At 45.6% G+C, this 22,137-nt stretch overlaps 1 protein-coding gene across 10 annotated transcripts in view; it reads right to left on the bottom strand.

Moving 5' to 3' along the window:
- Positions 1 to 22,137, bottom strand: part of BRD4 (bromodomain containing 4) — a 259,586-nt gene that overhangs the window by 167,885 nt on the left and 69,564 nt on the right. For all 10 annotated transcript variants that reach the window (XM_084610636.1, XM_084610643.1, XM_084610645.1 and 7 more), the window contains one exon: positions 256 to 350. The gene's annotated coding sequence lies outside the window, so the exon portion shown is untranslated. The remainder of the gene's footprint in view (positions 1 to 255; positions 351 to 22,137) is intronic.

Here is a 22,137-nt window from a genome sequence, read left to right as displayed (position 1 = left end):
GGATATGACAAGCTCAGATTTATACACACAACTGCATTAAAATAAGATTGCTATAACTGGTTTAATTTCCCATCTTCACCACAAAAAAAAGTCTGCTGCGCCATAACCTCAAGGTTTGAGTCAAGACCCTCCATAAGGTCCTGCAGACATGCTGTATACCCTAAACACAACTGAAAAAAAATCCAGCCTAGAAGTCATGTCATCCTGAATATTATGGCCTGGCTCACAAGGTGTAAAATTTATGATGATAGTTACCTTGAAGCAGAGATGACCCTTATGTGTTCTGTTTTTCTTCACAGTTCTTACCCTCTCACCTTCATTTCTGCAGCTTTTATTATTGAAAGAAAGATCTGTAAGAAAAAAAGGTGTATATTACATTAGGTCTAATAGTAAAGATCCCAAGACAAATTAAGTTACTCCATCCCAGGACCTGTGCCATGTGCTTCAGAGGTATATTTAAAACTGTACTTAAAAAGACAATTATAAAATAAACCAGTTGGAATATAAATATTGTACTTATTTCAGCATATAATATATAGAGCAGTATAAACGAGTCGTCGTATGTATGAAATTTTAGTGTGTACTGACTTTGCTACTGCTTTTTATGTAGCCTGTTGCAACCTAGGCAAATATCTAGATGAGTTGATGTATCCCCTGGAAGACCTCTGCCTCCTTCCAGGTGTACATGTACCCCTGGTTGAGAACCACTAATGTAGGTAATCCACTCCCCTAGGGGCAGTAGCTATGTTGACCGGAAGAGCCTTCCTGTTGCCATACCATTGTCTACACTGGGAGTTAGGTCGGTATAACTGTGTCACTCAGGGGGGTGGATTTTCCACATCCCTGAGCAATGTAGTTATACTGACGTAAGTTGCTACTATAAACCAAGTCTCAAAGAGCTTAGCTTGTTTCGCCCAGCAAAACAAAGAAAAAGAGGGGATATGATTGTTGTCCTATGAGTACATTAAGCGGCTACACCAGGGAGGGTAGATAGTTATTTAAGCTAAAGGACAATGGTGGCATAAGAACAAATGGATATGAATCTGGCCATGAAAAAATGTAGGATGGAAATTAGATGGTTTCAAACCATTAGTGAAGTTCTGTAACAGACCCCCAGTAGTTGTCCGTTCAAATAACTTAGTTTTGAGAGAGACTGACATATTTGAATGGGCTTGTATGATGGGGTTGATAGTGGTGATGGGGACAGGGCTTTGCAGCCCTTGGATCCCTTCTAGTTTGTCTTATATTCGTAAAATCCAATTCTTCTCTCTCCCCCCCCCCATCATAATGTATTCTTGGTGTGTTTTGTCTCCTTCTGAAGCGTCAGAGATGGCCACAGCTGGATATGGGATGCAGGATGAAGTGGATTGGTGCTCTGAGATATAACTGAGAATTCTCACTGTCTCTCTCATATATATGCTTGGCTGCTAGTTCTTGCTTACATGTTCAAGGTCTAACTGATCACTGTATGTGGAGTTGGAAAGGAATTTCCTCCCAGGTCAGACTGACAGTAACCTTGGGCTTTTTTGCTTTCCTCTGCAGCGTGGAGTGCAAGTCACTTGCTGAGATTCTGTGTATATATCACTTAATTTATTCCTTGCCCATGCAGGGGGCCTCACCAATAGGTGCACCCCAGTCCTTTTTATTCTCTGCCTGTGGCACACAGTAGTTAAGTTTCCTGAAGGTTGTAATACTTTGGTCTAATTTCAGTTGTTGCGCTTAATGTGTGGAAAGCTAGATGATGCTGGTGGCCCATGATATACAGGAAGTCAGACTAGATATGGTAGATGGTGTTCTGGCCTTAAATTCTGACTAAGTGAATTAACTCACTGATGTATGAAGATAATGTTGCACTGAGCTCTTAACGTATGCAAACACATTACAGCGCAGTGATCAAACAACAGTTTTGGTGTGTCCACACTAAAAAAGTTTTTACTATGGATAGATCTACATTACAAACTTTTATTGGTATAACTGTGTCGCTCAGGGGTGTGAAAAATCCACACCCTTGAGCAATGTAGTCATACCAACCTAGCCCCTCGTGGAGATATGTTGATGGGAGAGCTTCTCCAAAACACACAGCTACCAACCCTTAGGGAGGTGGATTAATTACGACGACAAGAGACGCTCACCTATTGGCATAGTAGCGTCTCCACTAAAGCGCTACAGAAGTGCAGCTGCAGTACTATATGTGTTGATGTTTATTATGTGTTAATTCACATGTTGTAAAATCCTAGTGTGGAAAAGGCCCTTTGTGTTTTTAATCCTTAACTGGTTGAAGAAAACAGTAGAGGGAGCACAGGGTTTATCTTGACCAGTTAACGCCTGTAAAAACTGTCTTGCCAAATTCATATTTTAAAATTGTTAGTTAACACATAGTAAAAACCACTTGGGGGGGGCTAGTGAAAACAAGGCTTTAGTTTATAACCGTATTGTATCTTCCTGGCTTCACTGCTTCCCAACCCATCTTCTCTCTGCTCTACTTCAGTAAATGCCACTACCCGAAGAGCAGTAAGATGTAAGAACTTTGGGGGATAAAGGCAATGTGTTACTCCTAGGGGAATTCTATACCAATAAATTAAACATTGTGCACAATATTTTAAAATCCTGCAAATTTTATTGGTCAAAATAACACTATAGAATCATGCCAGTTTCAATTATGTTGGCAATTTTAGAATACCTGTCAGCAAGTATATCTGTAACAATATAGGAGCACACAAAAATTCCCCCAGGAGTAGAGAGTTAAAGAAACCCCTATGACAACCTAGTCCCTATTTCTCTGCCCCCTCCCCATGAGCCCAGCCATGGCCCTCCTCCCTCCCAATTCCCCACCCCACTCACATCCCTACCCCCCAGAGGCCAGCTACAGGCTCCCTCCAGCCCAGACACTCGGCCCCCACCCCACAGCCCAGGCACACTCAGACCCTCCCGCCCTAGACCCCAGGGATTCAGAGGGAGAAAGAGCCTGATGCTGGGTCCTGGGAAGCCACAAAGTTTCCTGCACACCGCAGCCTCCTTTCTTCAGGGCATGCTGGGAACTGCAACTGCCGGGAACCCTCCAATTCCCACCCCCCCATCTTCTGTTTGCAAACTGGGCTCTGCCTGGTCCAGTGGCCCCACAGTGGCAGCCAACATCTCTGCAGCCCATTCTGTGTGAGGAAAAAGGAAATTCTGCACAAAACATTAATTTCTGCAAAATTCTGCATTGCGCAGTGGTGTAGAATTCCCTGAGTAATGTGCACTTTAAATAGATTAAGGCAATTAGTGCTGTTGGGTATTTAAGTAGAGAACACGGTGGTAGCAGAGGATATTCCAGAATACATCATTCTAAGTCTTCCTGTGGTTTCAGTACAAGGCATTCTGAGTTACCATTGGCATAACACAGACCAGTGAGGAATTCAGAGAAGGAAAGCTAGTTATGAGGGAATATAAGAACGGCCATACTAGGTCAGATCAAAGGTTCATCTAGCCCACTATCCTGTATTCAGACAGTGTCCAATGCCAGGTGCCCCAGAGGGAATGAACAGAACAGGTACTCATCAAGTGATCCATCCCTTGTCACCCACTCCCAGCTTCTGGCATACAGAGACTAGGGACACCACCCTTGCCCATCCTGGTGAATAGCCATTGATGGACCTATCCTCCATGAATTTAGCTAGTTCTTTTTGAACCCTGTTATAGTCTTGGCCTTCACAACATCCTCTGACAAGGAGTTCCACAGGTTGACTGTGTGTTGTGTGAAAAAATAAAGATGTATTTGTTTTAAACCTGCTGCCTATTAATTTCATTTGGTGACCCTTAGTTCCTGTGTTATGAGGAGTAAACACTTCCTTATTTACTTTCTCCTCACCAGTCATGATTTTACAGACCTCTATCATATCCCCCCTTTAGTCATCTCTTTTCTAAACTGAAAAGTCCTAGTCTAATTAATCTATCCTTATATGGCAGCCGTTCCATATCCCTAACCATTTCTGTTGCCCTTTTCTGAACCTTTTTCCATTTCCAATATATCTTTTTTGAGATGAAGTGACCGTATCTGCACACAGTATTCAAGATGTGGGCATACCATTGATTTATACAGAGTCTTCTCTGTCCCTTTCTTTATGATTACCAACATTCTGTTCGCTTTTTTGACTGCCGCTGCACACTGAGTGGATGTTTTCAGAGAACTATCCACCTGACTCCAAGAGCTCTTTCTTGAGTGGTAACAGCTAATTTAGACCACATCATTTTTTATATGTATAGTTGGAATTATGTTTTCCAATGTGCATTACTTTGCATTTATCAACACTGAATTTCACCTGGTAGAGGAGAAACCATGGCACAGAGAAGAGCGACCTGGGCACTGCCAATTTGTTTGCAGAAGGTGTATTGAGAGGGAGCGAACAGAGCTGCTGGATTTACTAGATTTTTTTGTAGAGCAGAACTCTGAACTTAGAATCATAGAATATCAAAGCAGGACGAACAACAACTAAATCAGGGGTTCTCAAAATGGGGGTCGGGACCCCACAGGGGGTCGCGAGGCTATTACATGGGGGAGTTGTGAGCTGTCAGCCTCCACTCCAAGCCCCGCTTTGCCTCCAGCATTTATAATAGTATTAAAGTATTTTTAATTTATTGGGGGGGGTCGCACTCAGAGGTTTACTATGTGAAAGGGGTTACCAGTACAAAAGTTTGAGAACCACTGAACTAAATCATCCCAGCCAAGGCTTTGTCAAGCCAGGCCTTAAAAACCCTCTAAGGATGGAGATTCCACCACCTCCCTAGGGAGCCCATTCCAGTGCTTCACCATGCTCGCGAAACAGTGTTTCCTAATATCCAACCTAGGCCACCCCCACTGCAATGTGAATCCACTGCTTCTTGTTTTGTCACCTACCAAAACTGAGAACAGCGTAGCTCCATCCTCTTTGTAACCCCCCCCTTCAGGTAATTGAGGGCTGCTCACTCTTCTCTTCTGCAGACTAAATAACCCAAGTTCCCTCAGCATCTCCTTTTAAGTCATGTGACCCAGCCCCCTAACCATTTTCGTTGCCGTCTGCTGGACTCTCTCCAATTTCTCCACATCCCTTCAGTAGTGCAGTGACCAAAACTGGACACAATACTCCAGGTGTGGCCTCACCGGTGCCAAATAGAGGGGAATAATCACTTCCCTCGATCTGCTGGCAATGCTCCTCCTAATACAGCCCAATATGCCATTGGCCTTCTTGGCAACAAGGGCACACTGCTGAATCATATCCAGCTTCTCGTCCACTGTAATCCAGGTCCTTTTCTGCAGAACTCCTACTTAGACAGTCGGTCCCCAGCCTGTAGCGGTGCAGGGGATTCTCCCTTCCTAAGTGCAGAACTCTGCACTTGTGTTTGTTGAACCACATCAGATTTCTTTTGGCCCAAGCCTCCAATTTGTCTAGGTCACTCTAGACCCTATCCCTACCCTCCATCATATCTACCCCTCCCCCCAGCTTAGTGTCATCTGCGAATTTGCTGAGGGTGCAATTAATTCCATCATCCAGACCATTAATAAAGATATTGAACAAAACCGGCCCGAGGCCCAACCCCCCTGGGGCACTCAGTTTGATACCAGCTGCCAACTAGACATCGAGCCGTTGATCACTACATGTTGAACCTGACGATCTAGCCAGCTTTCTATCCACCTTAGACCATTCATCCATACTTTTTTTTAACTTGCTGGCAAGAATACTGTGGGAGACTGTATCAAAAGCTTTGCTAAAGTCAAGATAGATCACATCCACTGCTTTCCCCATATCCACAGAGCCAGTTATCTCATTCTGGAAGGCAATCAGGTTGATGAGGCATAACTTGCCCTTCGTGAATGTTCTGATCAACTTCCTCTCAAAGTACTTCAAAATGGATTCCTTGAGGACCTGCTCCATGAGTTTGCCGGGGACTGAAGTGAGGCTGACGAGTCTGTAGTTCCCCAGGTTCTCTTTTTTCCCTTTTTTTAAATATGGGCATTATATTTGCCTTTTTCCAATCGTCCAGGACCTGCCCCAATAGCCACAAATTTTCCTTAGGAGGCAAAATTCTTTGTTCACCTTTAAGGAATCCTCACATGCCTGACAGGTTCCAGTCATTTATGTGAAATTGCCTTGTTCATTTGTCTTTACACTTAGATATGAGCTTCATAGATGAAGCTTCTGTGAAGGGATCAAGATGAATCCATTGCATACTGGGACCTGTAGTTGTATAAGCCAAACTTCCGTATTGAAGATGCAAATTAGTTGGTCCTTGTAAGTTTTGTAAATTGCTAATGCAGCCCTCAACTGAGCAGTCTGACTAATGCCAAGTAACTGGAAAAGAAACCTTTTTTTCTCGGGGCACTAGTTGCCTATGAATGTTTGGCCAGTTATGTCTTTTTGCTTTGGGAAGAGGTTAAGATAATTAAGTTACTTCTTAGAATAGTGAAAGAGTCCAGGAAAAGGACACTTTGGCTTAGTTTAATCTAGTGAATACAGCTTCCCAGTTTTGACTGAAATGTGAATTAAAATCACATACCAGCATCTTTGGAACCTTCTTATCTCCATTTGTTCCTATTTAAAGATGGCCTGGTTCTAACTTCCAAGACTTTCTTCCTTTGAGAGTTCAGTTGCAAACGAAGGATGGACTTTTTAGAAGAGACAATCTGAAAGGATATTCATACTCCAATCCAGGAGTTGGATTGTGAAGTTCACCTTGCCATAATATATTGGAATGGAGCATGTAACTGCTGGTAGAAAGTAATTTTTGTTTTGGGAATCTCTGCTTCATCAGACAACTGAAAAGCACCATGAACGATGCTGCAGGTCCTGTTATGCTTTCCTCTGACATCTATTAAATAGCAATGTTTTTAATAATTTTTTTGTATGTCTTGGGACGGGGAAGTTGATATGCAAGTTGTAAACATAAGTAGGATGGCCAGTGACTCTAAAATGGGGTAGTAACTTCCCTCAATAAAATTGTCTTCCAGGATGTATTTTTCGTAAGAATGTCTTGTATACTGGCTGGCAAAAGTTGACCATAACATTAAATTAAGGAGTCTGTCCAGGTCTGTGATATCCTTCATTGTTGACAGTTGTATGCAAGTGGCCTGCACAATTTCTTTTTTTCCACCAGGGTTTCACAGTTGTCGATATCAATATCATTTCCAGCTGATGAAGGACATAGAATCATAGAATATCAGGGTTGGAAGGGACCTCAGAAGGTCATCTAGTCCAACCCCCTGCTCAAAGCAGGGCCAATCCCCAACTAAATCAGCCCATGACTTTACATGTTTTAATTCCTAACTTGTGTTCATTCTCTTCATGAAATTACAAAGATAATAGACCGTGTGACAAATTGCCGGCACTACGATGATGGGTCCCGCGCTCTCTCTTCTTGTGGGGGGAGAGGTTCAGAAAGCTGTTTTTCACCCCTGATCTGGGGTATCAACTGTCCCACTAGTATCCCAGAGAAGGGGAGTGAAGAGGGAGGGACCTGGGCCCGCCCTCTACTCCAGGTCCCAGCCCAGGGGTCCTAGGGATAGCGGCAAACCACTTGAACTAGCGATTCCTTTCCCTGGGCTACTTCCCTCTCCGGCCCTTCAACTTGTGGGGCTTCCTTCCCTCTCTCTATTTGGGCCAGGTTTCTCCCAACCCCTTGTGTCTGTGGAGTCCCTCTGCTCTGCACAAGCCGGGTTTCCCTTTACCTAGGGTCTTGGTCTTCTGGCCCACCACAGCACTTCTCCAAACTGCTCTCCTCCAAATGGCTCTCTGCTCCAATACCAAACCACTCTGCTTCAACTCCTCCCCATGTCTGATTGAAGCGGTGGGGGGGGGGGAAATCAGGTGACTGGCTTCGGGTGCTCTAATTAATCTATAGCAACCTCTCTTCCCTCTACAGTGAAGAAGGCTCATCATCCTGGAGCTTACATATCTTCCCTCTATCACTCTCCTGCTGCCCTCTGGCCATGCTGTATCACATATCCTGCCCCTGCTCAACACCATGGGGTTGGGCTACTTGGGACAAGAGGCAGTGCTGTTGTAACAGGCCACCAGCGTTGCCGTGTTGGGTTCCGGCCCTATGCTGTACCCGGAAATGGAAGGGTTGCAGGGATAGGAACCATCTAGTCACTCTCGCATTCTTCTCCTTGTTTCTGTGCATCCACTGGAGTGGGGCGTGGTCTGTTATGAGGGTAAACTGCCGCCCCAGTAGGTAGTAGCGGAGAGTCTCCATGGACCATTTTACTGCCAGACATTCTTTTTCAACAACGGCGTATTTTTGTTCTCTAGGGAGGAGTTTCCGGCTGAGGTACAGGATCGGGTGTTCCTCCTCCCCTACCATCAGTGAAAGGATAGCTTCCTAGCCCTACCTCCGAGGCATCTGTTTGTAGGACGAATTCCCTCTCGAAGTCTGGGGCTATAAGTACTGGATGACAGCAAAGGGCTGTCCTTAAATCTGCAAAGCTCTTTCTGCCGCATCGGTCCACTTAACTATCTCAGGGCCCCGAGCTTTTATCAGGTCCATCAACAGCCCTGCTCTTATGGCAAAATGAGGGATGAATCTCCAATAATACCCTACTATCCCTAGAAATGATCTGACCGGCTTTTTGCGAACCGGTTGAGGCCAACCCTGTATTGCCTCCACTTTGTTGCATTGGGGTTTCACCAAATCTCTCCCTACTACATACCCAAGGTATCTGGCCTCAGCTAGCCCCACCACGCACTTGGGAGGGTTGGCAGTGAGGCCGGCCTTCCAAAGGGTGTCTAGCACCACTTCTACTTTTCCGAGGTGCGTTTCCCAGTCAGGGCTATGGATGACTATGTCATCTAAATAGGCGGTGGCATACTTGGCATGGGGTTGCAGCAATTGGTCCATAAGTCACTAGAAAGTTGCAGGGGCCCCATGGAGTCTGAAAGAGAGGACAGTGTATTGGAACAGGCCATCGGGTGTAGAGAAGGCAGTCTTCTCCTTGGCATCCTTGGCCAGGGGAATTTGCCAATATCCTTTGATCAGATCCAGGGTAGTTAGGTATCGGGCCTTGCCTAACTGATCAACTAGCTCGTCGATGCGTGGTATCAGATAGGCATCGAATTGAGATACTTCATTCAACTTCCGGAAGTCATTGCAAAACCTCGGGGTGCAGTCAGGCTTTGGGACTAGAACGATAGGGCTGGACCACTGGCTGTGGGATTCTTCAATAACCCCGAGTTCCAGCATCTTCTTCACTTCTGTCCTAATTTCTTCCCTTTTAGCTTCCGGTATTCGGTACGGTCTTATAGTCACCCTTACTCGTGACGATATGATGTTGGACCAGTGTCGTATGGCCCGGCTGCATACAGAATAAGTCTTGGTTCGTTGGATCATATCAATGACCTCTGTTCGTTGTCCAGGGGTTAATTCGGGGAATATCCTCACCTGTCCCTGTGGGTCGTCTGTCTGGGGTGGAGCTCCTTGAATGATCAGGCACGTCTTTAGGTCACCCCAGGGCTTCATTAAATTGACGTGGTAGATCTGCTCTGACCTTCGACGGTCTGGTTGTCTGACCTTATAGTTCACCTCCCCAATGGCTTCCACTATCTCATACGGCCCATGCCAGCTGGCCAGGAGTTTGCTTTCTGCTGTCAGCAATAGCACCATCACCCGTTCTCCCGGCTGAAATCTCCGTACTTTCGCCCGGCTGTTCTAATAAGTCCTTGTGCTTTTTCCAAATGTTCTCATACTATGGAGGTTACTCGGGCTATTCGCTCTCTCATCTGTGTCACGTGCTCAATGACATTCTTTCCTGGGTTGGGCTGTTCTTCCCAATCCTCCTTGGCAATATCTAATATTCCGCGTGGGTGGCGTCCGTATAGTAGCTCAAAGGGAGAGAAACCAATGAACGCCTAGGGGACTTCCCGTATTGCGAACATTAGATACGGTAGAAGAGTATCCCAGTCTTTTCGTCCTGTGCTACCACCTTCTGGATCATACTTTTAAGACTACGGTTAAACCACTCGACCAGGCCATCTGTTTGTGGATGGTAGACTGAGGTCCATAAGGCCTGGATGCGGAGCAGGGTACACAAGTCCTCCATTAATTTCAACATAAATGGGGTCCCTTGGTCAGTCAGGATCTCCTTAGGGATGCCCACTCTCGCAAAAACCTGGAGTAGTTCTTTTGCTATTGCCTTGGATGTGGGGTTCTTAAAGGAATGGCTTCTAGATACCGTGTGGAGTAGTCAAGGATGACTAGTACATTTTGGTGGCCCCGTGCTGATCTTTCTATCAGGCCCACTATGTCCATGGCTATCCTCTCAAAAGGGACTTCAATAATAGGCAAAGGTACTAATGGGACCCGCAAATGAGGTCGGGGGCTATGCAATTGGCATTCTGGGCAGGAGGCACAATAGCGTTGGACCTCCGGGTGTATTCCTGGCCAGTAAAACCTTCGTAAGACACTGGATAGAGTCCGGTCTACTCCTACATGTCCCCCAAATAGATGACTGTGAGCTAACTCTAGTACTGCCCTTGTGTCTCCCCGTGGGATTAAGAGCGGCTCTATTACTTCTTCCCCTCATATTTGCGCTATCTGGTACAACAGATCGTGTTTGAACACATATGGCCTTGAGCCTTTGGTTTTTCCCTCCACAAGTACACCATTTACTTCCACTACCTCTTCCCTCACATTTGCATGTAACGGGTCATTGGCTTGGTCTTGCACGAAATTCTCACGTGCAGTACCAATCTGACCTAATTCCAGGGGACCTGTTTCTACTCTGCCTCCTGGGTTGCCCCTACTTGGGCGAGGAACCGCCTCAGAGTCCTCACTCGCCTGAATTGTCTCCTGGCCTCCTGAACGGGTTCACCTACCAACAAGAGAGGCTTTCTGGTTCTCTGCTAGAATCCTAGTCCCTAATCCTTTATCTGCCCTCTGCTCCCACCTAGACTTTCAGGGCTTCCCAAGGGATGAAAATAACTCTGGGGCAAATCTGGAAAAAACTGGGGTGAGGCTATCTGTAGGTGCCTTCGTCTCAGCCCGGGGGTTGCTACCCTCCCCTGGCTCTACTGGGTGGAGTAAGCTCTCAAACCCTGGGAAGTCCCTACCAATTAAGACCAGGTAGGGGAGCCTGGGGACCACCCCTGCAGTCACCCTGGTAGTCTTCCCCTGGATCTCAATCTGTACGGGGATTGTGGGGTAGAAACTTACGGTGCCATGAACGCATGTTACTCCTGTGTTTTTGGCCTGGGTTAGTTGGTCTTGCCCCACCAACTTCCCCGAGACCAGCACGACACCACTCCCGGAATCCACTAATGCTATGGTCTCAATACCATTCATTTTTACCGACCTCATATACCGTGAGGGGTCACTGCGACCCCTACCAGGCCGATTAGGCCACATTGCTCCCCATGATCCCCCAGACTGCACTGCATAGGCTCTTCCCTGTTGGGGCATTGGGCTTCTACATGCCCCAATTCCCCACACTCGTAACACTGACCCCTTACCCCGGTTGCCGCCCTCTGCCTGGGGCTATTTGGCCGCCCCCCTGACCACTCGCTTCCCAAACCCCCAGGTCCCTTCTTGGCCTTGGGCCATTCCTCGGTGTCTTTCCTCCCAGTTATGGTTCTCCTGGAGTTCTCGACAGTCCGGGACCTTGGGTTTGGGACTGGCTTCCTGGTTTGCCGTGTCTCACCCTCTGGGGTCTGGAACAGTTCGCGGGCTGCCAGCTGTCTTTCCACGAGGGAGACCAACTCATCATAGGTGGAGGGGTCATTCTGGCCAATCCAAGCCCGGAGGCCTGGTGGTAGCCCCCTCATATACCGGTCCAGTACCAGGAGCTCCATCATTTTCTCAGAGCTGAGGGCCTCAGGGCACAGCCATTTCCAGGTCAGGTGGATCAGGTCAAACAACTGCGATCGGGGTGCCCTGTCCTCCATATACCACAACTCATGGAACTTCTGGGCTCGCAACGCCGTCGTTACTCCAGATCTGGCCAGGATCTCTGCCTTCAGCTGCGGATAATCTGCCACAGTCTCTGCAGCCATATCGTAGTAGACCTGCTGGGCCTCCCCACACAGAAATGGGGCAAGGACACCAGACCACTGACCTTGGGGCCAGGCCTCCCACAGGGCCGCTCTCTCAAAAGCCAGAGGTTAGAGACACCATCACTGCCCATCCTGGTTAATAGCAATTGATGGACCTACCCTCCCTGAACTTATCTAGTTATTTTTTGAACACTGTTATACTCTTGGCCTTCACAACATCCTCTGGCAAGGAGCTCCACAGGTTGACTATGTTGTGTGAAAAAAATACTTCCTTTTGTTTGTTTTAAACCTGCTGCCTGTTAATTTCATTTGGTGACCCCCTAGTTCTTGTGTTATGAGAAGGAATAAATAATTCCTTATTTACTTTCTCCACACCAGTCATGATTTGTAGATTTCTATAGACCATAGGGGGAAGGGAGTGTAATCCAGGATTGCTCTCAAGAAATGATGAGGAAAGGGGGTTCATATATAGAAAAGTAGGAGAATCCTAAACAGAGATTGATGGTACTGAAGGGAGGTCTCCATCATTGTCCTATTTTCTCTAATGGGGGAGCTCCAACTGAAAAGGGAGGTAACAGTACCAGGGATGTATAAGGGTCTGGAGACCAAGACACACACAGTACCTGCCAGCAATGGAGACTCTGGTTCAGCAGCCACCAGTAAGTCCTTCTGATGCCTCAAATCTTATGGCAACTGGGTGGATTTGTGACACTGGCGGACCAATACACTTGTCCTTGCAGGATGGTACCAATGATTTTGAGTGCTTCAAAGACAGTGCTGATGTAGACAGAAGCTGAGTCTCACATGGTACCAAAGAGCTTGATAAAGGTACTGGGAGAGCGGTTAAATCCTATGGTACCAACCTTCTCCATTTGCTCTGATCATCTCCACTAGACTTCTCAGAGCCATGTTTACTCTTAGAGCTGCAGGACCTTCCCACCTCACTGGTACTAGAGGAGACCTTAACCTCTACAGTATCAAGCCTCAAGGATGAAATCCCTGAGGCTCTTGACCTGGTTGGAGAGCGAGGTCTTTTGGAGGTGGGTACCTTAAGAGGGGATTAGAGCTCCTCCTCTTAGGATCTTCAGAGTCAGTCTCTGAGACTTTCCCATTTCTATGAAAGTGTTGCGCCAAGGTCAAAGGGGCACTATAAACCCCTGCGGATTGAGGTACAAGGGGGCTCTCCTGACCTGGCTCCAAAGCGGCATGAAGGATCTCCATCATTAACAGTCACAGATCAACTTGCCAGTTCTTCTATGCCCTGTATTTGTGGGCTAAACAGAAGTTACACTTCTGTGGGACATGCAGCCCTCCCAGGCAGCGAACGCAATTAGAATGTCTGTTGCTGACTAGGATAGCCTCTCTACACGTGAGGCAGTATTTAAACCCCAGCGAACTGGGCATGCCCCTCACAGGGAGGATTTTCTCAGAATAAAACTATCTTTCAATAATCAGTACCTAACTACTACCACCTGACAAACTACATAGAATGAACTCAGCAAGCAGCTGAGGCACACACAATGAGGACATTCTAAGCTCCATCTCAGGCTGAGGAGGTTGAGAAGGAACTCAGGGTGGTTGGCCCGTGTAGCCTGATATCACCTCGGTGTGGTATCAAAGGATATCAGCAGCGCACATGTGGGCTAAACAGACACTCCTAAAGAAAATTTCTGATTATATGGGCAGCAAATGCACCTAAAGTGGAGCACCCATAGGGACACTACTCAAAGAATGGAGGCTTTCAGGGTGTCAATGCATATGGTACACGTATAGCCCTTCTGCTGAGGCTTGGTCAAAAAGGTTAAAATAAGAAGTTGAACAGGTGTTTTGTTTTGTTTTTTTTACTGATGGCTAAGCAGCACCGACATGAAAAGCTACACTTTTGGCTTGCTGGAGCAGAAAGCAGCATTACTGCTACCCTGAGGCAGGAATCAAAGACAGATAACAGCCTGTAAGAGGACTGAGCCAAAGTCACAAAAAGCTAAAAAGGAAGCCAATGGCTGCTAAGTGCCTGAACCTACTGACTCTCCCCAACGGTTGTTACCTGCCTGGATTACTACCTGCATTACTAAAAACTAAACCACAGAATATGATTTATTCTTTCAGCTACCTTTGGTTCCTCTATTGACCGTAAAAGCTACAACAGAGAAACATCTGAAAGAATATTAGAAAGTGCTAAGTTGCAAGAATTCCTCCCATTAAGAAGCTTATTTCATTGATTCTATAAATTACATATATTAACCACAATCACAATTCATTTAAATGATTAAATGCTACACCATTCACTCATATTAAGATTACTGTCATATTTCCAGTAACCCATTTGTATTGTAAAAACAGTTTTTGTTGACTTAGAGTCAGTGACAGGCATTAAGGCCTTTAATGCACTCTCTAAGCTGCCACAAGTACTCCTTTTCTTTTTGCGAATACAGACTAACACGGCTGCTACTCTGAAACCTATGTAAGAATTAAAAGGGTTCTTTCACACCTGTGATCCCTGCATGACAAAGGCTTTTATAAGAGACTGTCTATTGAAAGGGCTCTGTTACTTGCTTCAGTCAGATTCCTTTAAGAGCTATTTAACTTTTCTGGGGTGAGGCACAGTGGGGGACGGGTATGCTAAATGTAGATTTTTTTAAAACAGAACGTAGAAGAAAACAGTCAAAGAAAAAACAAAATTACCTTGATTTCATGGACAAAATTCATTTGTTTCCATTCCATAACCAGTAGTAACATTTTCATTTTTTTCCTCGTTCTCAATCCATCTGTCCCTAAACTATTTTAATGTGCCTCTAACACCTACACAATTTGAAAGACTGGTAGCCATGGTAATACAGGACTAGTTTAAATTCTCGGCCATACTGTAGCATTAGTTTAGGGTTTTCCTCATTATATTCTGTAACCTTCCATTATTCTGCATTGCACAGTTACTTGAAAAATAAGATACTTTGTTTCATAAGAACCGCCCTGTATAAGGCCCTGTATTTTCAGTAGCACCTAGGACACAAATAAGCATCAGCCCAATCATGCTAGGCATTGTACAGTAGTCCCTGCATCAAAGATTTTATGATCTAATTGAAGAAAAGACAACAGTTGTGGCTATAACAGAAGGAAGGAGAGGGGAAGTCAGATACAGTGAGTTTCTCTGGGCCCGAGTATGTCAAATGTAAAATTGCAATTTAGAGTGAGGATAAATAGCAAGAGCAGATTCTCTCAAAACAGGATTAGTCAATTTTGAGTTTAACATTGTTAGCAACTAATAAGGGGGGCAAATTCAGTCCTAATATTTTAAACCCTATGAATAAAATGTACATAAAAGTTAGGGCTTGAGCAGAAATATGGGATGAAAGGGTTGGCAAAGAATAGGCAAAAGCATGTTCAGGTTGGAAAAAGTAAGCCTCAGTTTTTATTAAGAAAAATGTAAGACTACTCAAATTGTTTCCATGATTTTAAAATTCCAACTGTTTGTAAACAAAACCAAATATTTCACACCAAGAATCAGAAAGTAAGACCAAAGTCTACACTAGAAAAAGTTTCAGTATAGTTGTACTGGCAAACTCTCTTTGCATACACACAGCTTATATTTGTAAGAAGTGCTTTGCTTTCATTAGTATAGCTTTTCCCAGTACCCTGAGCAAAATAAGCTTTATGGCAAAAGCATTTTTAGGTCAGTATAACTGCATGTACACCAGGACTTACTACTATAGAGTGTATGACCAGAACGGACCACCTCTTGTATAACACGGGCCATAGAACTTCTCTGAAATATTTCCTCTTTGAACTAATGTAGACCTATTGGAAAACATCCAACCTTGATTTTAAAATTGCCAGTGCGGAGAATCCAGCACAATCCAAAGTAAATTCTTCCAATGATTAATTACCCTCACTGTTAAAAATCTGCACTTTATTTCCAGTCTTAATATGTCTAGCTTCAGCTTCCACATATTGGATCTTGTTATACCTTTGTTTGCTAGACTAATGAGTCACTATTAAATATTTGTTCCTCAGACTGTGATCACATCACCCCTTAACCTTTTTGTTAAGCAAACTAGGTTGAACTCTGAGTCTCTCACTATAAGGCATGTTTTCCAATCCTATGAATCATTCTCATGGCTCTTCTCTGAACACTCTCCAATTTATCAACATACTTCTTGAAGTGTAGCACCAAAACTGGACACAAGATTCCAGCAGCTGTCACACCAGTGCCAAATAAGATAGCGTAATCTCTATTCCTACTCGAGATTCCTGTTTATGCATCCAAAGATTGCTTTAGCCTTACTGGCCATAGCTTCAAACCGCAAGCTCATGTTCAGCTGATTACCACCATGACACACAAGTCCTTCTCAGAGTCATTTCTTTCCAGATTAGAATCTCCAGTCCTGTAAGCATGGCCTACATTTTCTGTTCCAAGATATGTACCTTTACATATGGTTGTACTAAAATGCATACAGTTTGCAAGATGTTGCAAAAAACTCACACCCCTGGCTATCATTACTAGATCAACAAAAGTTTCTTGTGAAGACCTTGCCTAAGACCACAATGAATAATAATGAAACAGACTTTGGCAGTCTTCATTATTTAACTGCAACAAATGTGAATGGTAAATAAAGCAGTATCCTGATTTTTTTAAAATTAGTAATTAACTAAAATAAAACTGTTTAGGTTTAATTCAGGGGTTCTCAAATTGGGGGTCACCAGCTGTCAACCTCCACCCCAACCGCGCTTTGCCTCCAGCATTTATAATGGTGTTAAATATATTTTTAAAAAGTGTTTTTAATTTATATGGGGGGGTCGCACTCAAAGGCTTGCTATGTGAAAGGGGTCACCAGTACAAAAGTTTGAGAACCACTGGTTTAAGTGGAATATCCCCTGAAGTCAGAATCTAGTGTTACCTTAACAATTTATGTGGAAGATTTTATACGGGAACCCATTCTTTGGGCAACTGTAGGCTGCACTGGCAACTTCAATAGGAGCCCTGGGGTACATGGTGCTTACATAAAACGGGGCAGATTACAATGTTTATTAATTAATTATTATTATTAATAGGGAGACAAAACAGCTTTTAGTTCCCAGCATGTAATGCTCCATGTTTGTCCACACCACAGGTCATCTGCTTTGATAACATGGTCCATCACAATAGGACCTGTAGACTCTGCAAGCTACTTCTTCATAAAGATTAAGGCACTAGGCCAAATTAGAGAATTGTGGATCACACTTGACTCGCCAGTGGCTTCATTATGGCTGTCTAGTTTACATAGTAAAATAGTAATAGTAGTAATATAGTAAAACAGACAATGGAAATTTTAATAACTTCCTTCAGAGCCATCTAATGATCTGTATTATACTAATTATATTCTATTTTCCATAGACTACTCTGAGAGCCAAACACCTCAAAAAAAGTTCATTTGTCAAGGAAGTGTTTAATGGTGCTAGTATCCTATATAATGTTTTTAATGTAACTGGTTCTCTCTTACAGAACAGTTTGTGTTGTTCAATTGACTTTATGGAGCCTTCCACCGCCTGCCACATCACTACACAGAGAACAATTGTTCACTTCTCACTATATTCATCTACTCCAGCCTTTCCCTTATAATTTCCCATTCTTGCAACAGTTGCACCAACGGTAATCACAGCGAGTGTTAATGGCAGCCAATATTTTAACCACATCTAGACCATCTCAAAAGATCACTAGAGGTTCTTTTAACTATGATGGCTGTCTTTCTAGAATTCCCATTGTTGCTCCTGCCGGTGGAGCTGCTCCAGAAGTAGCAACAGTCAGAAGTTATGGAGGAGAAAAAAAAAAAAGGGTAGACACTACTGTACAAGACAACGAATCAGGTGTAAAAACAAATGAGGAGTCCTTGTGGCACTTTAGAGACTAACACATTTATTTGGGCATAAGCTTTCTTGGGCTAAAACCTACTTCATCAGATGCATGGAGTGAAAAATACAATAAGCAGTGTGTGTATGTACACGTACACACACACACACACATAATACAATTCAATTAAGGCCTCTTCTAAGCACTTCCAAATTAACTGAATTGGCCTCGTTAGCACTGACCCTCCACTTGGTAAGGCAACTCCCATTTTTTCATGTGCTGTGATATATATATACACTGCTTACTGTATTTTTCACTCCATGCATCTGATGAAGTGGGTGTTAGCCCACGAAAGCTTATGCCCAAATAAATTTGTTAGGGCATGGCTACACTTGCAGATGTAGAGCGCTGAGAGTTAAACCTGCCTTCGTAGAGCGCAGTAGGGAATGCGCTGCAGTCTGTCCAGCGCAGTGGCGTGGGTACATTTGCGGCACTTGCAGCGGCATTGGGAGTGGTGCATTATGGGCAGCTACCCCAGCATGTAAGTGACTGCAACATACTTTTCAAATGGGTGGGGTGGAGTGTAACAGGGAGTGTGTTGTGTATATGTGGGGGGGAGAGAGAGTGCATTTTGGGGGGCTGAGAGCATGTCAGCATGCTGTCTTGTAAGTTCAGACAGCAGCAGACCTCACACTAACTCTCGGAGCAGATAAGCAGCCGGCTGTCAAACAGAGCTTTCAAATGGCATATTCACATTCCTGCAGTGATTCAAAACAATGACAAGAGTGGCCACTTGACTTCAGGGGATTATGGGACGTTTCCAGAGGCTGATCAGAGCACAATAATGCAACATCTCGTTCACACTGGTGCTGCGGCGCTCCAGTGGGGGCGCAGCAAACATTATTCCACTCACCGAGGTGGAGTACCAGCAGCGCTGTAGCCATGGAGTCAGAGAGCTCTACGTGCCTTGCCAGTGTGGACGGGGAGGGAGCTAGTGCGCCCAGGGCTCTTTTACCACACTGGAAATCGCAAATGTAGCCAAGGCCTTAGTCTCGAAGGTGCCACAAGGACTCCTCGTTGTTTTTGTTGATACACACTAACACGGCTACCACTCTGAAACTAAGCAGGTGTAAACTACACAGGAGATCATAATCCAAGCAGAAAAGCTAGCCAGACTACATATATTCCCCAACAAAGATGATATGATTTAACTATTTCCATACATGGAACTTCCCACCCAGACAGATTTATACAGCATAAGAGTCACCACTGAATTACTTGCAGGTCATGTAGATTAAATCACTCCTCTTTCTGTTTCATGAGCTCCTTTATTTTCATTATCACAAGGAGGCTAATTTGTTGCCCCAAGGAAACAAATCTCAGGAAAAACTTAACTGTAAAACAATGGAACAGACTGCCTTGGGATGTTCTGGAAGGTTTTCAAAAGGAGGCTGGAGAGTCATCTGTCTGGGATGGTTAAGACCCACCAAATCCTGCATCTTGGCAGGTGGTTATACTTACTAGATGACCCTTGCGGTCGCTTCTAACCCTATGGGTATGTCTACACTACGGAATAAGGTCGAATTTATAGAAGTTGGTTTTTTAGAAATCGGTTTTATATATTCGAGTGTGCGTGTCCACACAGAAAATGCTCTAAGTGCATTAAGTGCATTAACTCGGCGGAGCGCTTCCACAGTACGGAGGCTAGAGTCGACTTCCGGAGCGTTGCACTGTGGGTAGCTATCCCACAGTTCCCGCAGTCTCCGCTGCCCATTGGAATTCTGGGTTGAGATCCCAATGCCTGATGGGGCTAAAACATTGTCGCGGGTGGTTCTGGGTACATATCGTCAGGCCCCCGTTCCCTCCCTCCCTCCGTGAAAGCAAGGGCAGACAATCGTTTCGCGCCTTTTTTCCCTGAGTTACCTGTGCAGACGCCATACCACTGCAAGCATGGAGCCCGCTCAGGTAACCGTCACCCTATGTCTCCTGGGTGCTGGCAGACGCGGTACGGCTTTGCTGCACAGTAGCAGCAACCCATTGCCTTCTGGCAGCAGACGGTGCAATACGACTGGTAGTCGTCCTCGTCGTGTCCAAGGTGCTCCTGGACATGTCGGCTGGGAGCGCCTGGGCAGACATGGGCGCAGGGACTAAATTTGGAGTGACCTGACCAGGTCATTCTCTTTAGTCCTGCAGTCAGTCCTATTGAACCATCTTATGGTGAGCGGGCAGGCGATACGGACTGCTAGCAGTCGTACTGTACCATCTTCTGCCAGGCAGGCAAGAGATGAGGATTGCTAGCAGTCGTACTGTACCATCTTCTGCCGAGCAGCCATGAGATGTGGATGGCATGCAGTCCTTCTGCACCGTCTGCTGCCAGCCAAAGATGTAAAAGATAGATGGAGTAGGTCAGAACAAGAAATAGACCAGATTTGTTTTGTACTCATTTGCCTCCTCCCCTCCCCCGTCTAGGGGACTCATTCCTCTAGATCACACTGCAGTCACTCACAGAGAAGGTGCAGCGAGGTAAATCTAGCCATGTATCAATCAGAGGCCAGGCTAACCTCCTTGTTCCAATAAGAACGATAACTTAGGTGCACCATTTCTTATTGGAACCCTCTGTGCAGTCCTGCCTGAAATACTCCTTGATGTACAGGCACCCCCTTTGTTGATTTTAGCTCCCTGAAGCCAACCCTGTAAGCCGTGTCATCAGTCGCCCCTCCCTCCGTCAGAGCAACGGCAGACAATCGTTCCGCGCCTTTTTTCTGTGCGGACGCCATACCAAGGCAAGCATAGAGGCCGCTCAGCTCACTTTGGCAATTAGGAGCACATTAAACACCACACGCATTATCCAGCAGTATATGCAGCACCAGAACCTGGCAAAGCGATACCGGGCGAGGAGGCGACGTCAGCGCGGTCACGTGAGTGATCAGGACATGGACACAGATTTCTCTGAAAGCATGGGGCCTGCCAATGCATGCATCATGGTGCTAATGGGGCAGGTTCATGCTGTGGAACGCTGATTCTGGGCTCGGGAAACAAGCACAGACTGGTGGGACCGCATAGTGTTGCGGGTCTGGGACGATTCCCAGTGGCTGCGAAACTTTCGCATGCGTAAGGGCACTTTCATGGAACTTTGTGACTTGCTTTCCCCTGCCCTGAAGCGCATGAATACCAAGATGAGAGCCGCCCTCACAGTTGAGAAGCGAGTGGCGATAGCCCTGTGGAAGCTTGCAACGCAAGACAGCTACCGGTCAGTTGGGAATCAATTTGGAGTGGGCAAATCTACTGTGGGGGCTGCTGTGATGCAAGTAGCCCACGCAATCAAAGATCTGCTGATATCAAGGGTAGTGACCCTGGGAAATGTGCAGGTCATAGTGGATGGCTTTGCTGCAATGGGATTCCCTAACTGTGGTGGGGCTATAGACGGAACCCATATCCCTATCTTGGCACCGGAGCACCAAGCCGCCGAGTACATAAACCGCAAGGGGTACTTTTCAATAGTGCTGCAAGCTCTGGTGGATCACAAGGGACGTTTCACCAACATCAACGTGGGACGGCCGGGAAAGGTGCATGATGCTCGCATCTTCAGGAACTCTGGTCTGTTTCAAAAGCTGCAGGAAGGGACTTTATTCCCAGACCAGAAAATAACTGTTGGGGATGTTGAAATGCCTATACGTATCCTTGGCGACCCAGCCTACCCCTTAATGCCATGGCTCATGAAGCCGTACACAGGCAGCCTGGACAGTAGTCAGAAGCTGTTCAACTACAGGCTGAGCAAGTGCAGAACGGTGGTAGAATGTGCATTTGGACGTTTAAAGGTGTGCTGGCGCAGTTTACTGACTCGCTTAGACCTCAGCGAAACCAATATTCCCACTGTTATTACTGCTTGCTGTGTGCTCCACAATATCTGTGAGAGTAAGGGGGAGACGTTTATGGCGGGGTGGGAGGTTGAGGCAAATCGCCTGGCTGCTGGTTACGCGCAGCCAGACACCAGGGCGGTTAGAAGAGCACAGGAGGGCGCGGTACGCATCAGAGAAGCTTTGAAAACCAGTTTCATGACTGGCCAGGCTACGGTGTGAAAGTTCTGTTTGTTTCTCCTTGATGAAACCCCCCACCCCTTGGTTCACTCTACTTCCCTGTAAGCTAACCACCCGCCCCTCCTCCCTTCAATCACCGCTTGCAGAGGCAATAAAGTCATTGTTGCTTCACATTCATGCATTCTTTATTCATTCATCACACAAATAGGGGGATGACTACCAAGGTAGTCCAGGAGGGGTGGTGGAGGAGGGAAGGAAAATGCCACACAGCACTTTAAAAGTT

The sequence above is a fragment of the Lepidochelys olivacea genome (genome assembly GCF_965140295.1).
Source record: "Lepidochelys olivacea isolate rLepOli2 genome assembly, chromosome: 20".
Classification (NCBI taxonomy): Eukaryota; Metazoa; Chordata; order Testudines; family Cheloniidae; genus Lepidochelys; species Lepidochelys olivacea.
Note: the sequence above shows the minus strand (reverse complement) of the source record. Positions and strands in the feature narration are given on the sequence as shown.